The sequence below is a fragment of the Alligator sinensis genome, unplaced genomic scaffold, assembly GCF_000455745.1.
Source record: "Alligator sinensis unplaced genomic scaffold, ASM45574v1 scaffold1115_1, whole genome shotgun sequence".
Taxonomy (NCBI): Eukaryota; Metazoa; Chordata; order Crocodylia; family Alligatoridae; genus Alligator; species Alligator sinensis.
Genome location: NW_005842317.1, coordinates 1,155,027 through 1,157,511, shown reverse-complemented (window position 1 = coordinate 1,157,511; position 2,485 = coordinate 1,155,027). Strand labels below are relative to the sequence as shown.

The following is a 2,485-nucleotide window of genomic DNA, read 5'->3' as shown; positions in this document are numbered from 1 at the left end:
ATGAAAAAAGATGTTAGAAGGCAGGCAGGCTGACACGGTGTTTGATTCTTTGTTTTCACACACTACAGTTGTCTTCATGCCTTGATGAAGTGAGCGTGTGATGCCCAACAGTTTGCAGGGTACAACCCAGTTTCTCCAGAACAGTAAAAAAGCCCTGTCTGTTGACTGTATCAAAAGACCTTCGTTTATTTTTCTCTACATTTTTCTCTTGCAGTTACTTGACTGAAAATACATCAGTGGTGGAACGTCTCAAGTGAAAACTGCACTGACTTTAGGGATAGATTCTTTCACCTAGAGATTGCAGCCTATGGAGCATGATGCCAGTGACAGTTTTTCCAATGATGTTCAACAGAGAACTACCTCTATAGTTGTCAAGTCACTTCTATCCTCTTTGTTTTTGCAGAATTGTACAAACTGAGCATCTCTGAAATCTTGTAATACTGCTTCCTCCTTCCAACAGAGCAGTATAACTTCATGAAGCTTTTGAAGTAATTCACCACTGGCACAGTTGTAGATTTCAGCAGGCAAATAGTTGTTGCTGGATGCCTTGTTCCCATGAACTAATTTAATGGTTTTCTGCAAATCTTTTATGTAGGCTTTGCTGTCTAAATCCATCATAACTTCGAACTGTGGAAATCCTTCAAGCTCTTTGCGTTTGGTTTCGGGTCGCACTGGAGTATATAAATCAATCCAATACTCAAACTATTTTTGTTCATCAGTAATGACATTTCCATTTAAGTCTTTCAGTGGAGCTGTTTTAGGAATGACTAGACCAGTAGCTCATTGATGTCTTTGTACATTCCATGACTATCACCTACATCAGCTGCTTTCTGAATATCATCACAGAGATTCAGCCAAAAATCTGGGGCACACCTCTTAGGCTTGAAGAGAAATGCAAAAGGAGTCTCTCTCAGATTCCCTAGGATTATGGTGTTACAAGATTCTTATAGTGGGTTAGTGGTGTGTTGCCCAGATTACAGGTAACCTTATGGGTAGACCAACTAAAAAAAAGAGGCAGAAACAGGTCAACAGCCCAACCTTTCATTTGCTTGCATCTTAAAACATGAAAGCAAACATTTATCCCGAAGTCTATATGGCTACCCATGACAGCAGAACATAGATTCTCACCTATACAGGCTGGAGAGACTTAAGAGGAGGGAGGAAGATGGCTCACAGATTGACAGTGGGTCTTTGTGAATTTGCCGAGTTCTCCAAATTTCCCTCCAGTCTATGTCGAACATTTATAGATGGCTGGTTTCAATATTCTATAGAGATGCACCGATACATTGGTCCAATATCAGATCAGTACCAATGTAAAGAATACTGACTGTTATCAGAAATCGGCCTTTTTTTCCTGATGTGGCTGATAAATGACCCGTGCATGAACGCAGCCACAGCACAGCACATAGGCAGCAAGGAGCACAGCCTGGCAGCATGGAGAGCTGCGTCCAGCTGTTAAATCTGTTGTGGTGGAAGGGAAGGGGAGGGGCAGATCAAGGCCCCCGCAGTAAGGGAGGAAGTGGGGCTGGGGCAGGCACTGGCCTCTGAATCTGCATGTGGGGTGGGCTGGGGCCAGGGCAGCGAGATGAGGTGTGGGGAGGAGGCACTGCAGTGCGCCATGTGGGGCCAGTGATGCCCAGCACACTCCTCCCCCTCTCCCAGGTAAGAGGCAAACTGTGGGAACATGATGGGGAGATGCCGCTGTCGTGCCCTGGGGCGTGCTCCGTTCCTGCCTGTCCACACCCCCTATGGCCTTTCTAAGCAATCCCAGAGGTGCATGTACCCCTGGTTGACAGCCCCTGTTCTAATAAATTATCTTTGATTTTGTATTTATTTTAATTTTTTATTTTTTTTTAATTTAAATTTCTGTTTCACTGAAATTTTTGGAACTGGATTGAACCAGATCTCTTGTGAACTTGGAAGGTGTCAATTAGTTGGGATTTATATTCTTAGGAAAGAGGGAGGGTTTCTCATCTCCTTTCCTTCCCCATTATGGAATGCTGTTCCTATTTTTTTACCTTATTTTATCATCTTCTCTGACAAGGCTGTTTTGTTTTTACAAATTATATACCATATTTTCGAGCATATATCCCACGGGGTATACGTGATTTTACAAAAAAAATGGATGGGTGCGGGCTATACGGGGCGAACGGGGGCGCCGCCCTATCCACAAACTTTTTTCCCCTGCAGGGCCAGGGCCAGGGCCCGGCTGCACCACCACGGAGGCTGGGGCCGGGCTGCGCCGCCGCTGCTGTGGGGGCCAGGGCCAGCTGCGCCACTGCAAGGGGACAGGGCCAGAGCCAGGGAAGGCCAGGCTGTGCCTCGCTGCTCCCCGCTGGGCCCAGGCAGGCCGGGCTGTGCCACTGCTGCTGTGGAGACCGGGACCGGCTGCACCGCCTCCCCACTGGGCCCCGGGCAGGCTGGGCTGTGTTGCTGCTGCCGCCGGGGCCAGGGCAGGCTGGGCTGTGTTGCTGCTGCCGCCGGG

At 47.6% G+C, this 2,485-nt stretch overlaps 1 protein-coding gene across 1 annotated transcript in view; it reads right to left on the bottom strand.

Moving 5' to 3' along the window:
- The window catches only part of DCAF13 (DDB1 and CUL4 associated factor 13), a 46,716-nt gene that overhangs the window by 31,867 nt on the left and 12,364 nt on the right, over window positions 1-2,485 (bottom strand). The gene's annotated exons all lie outside the window — the stretch shown is intronic.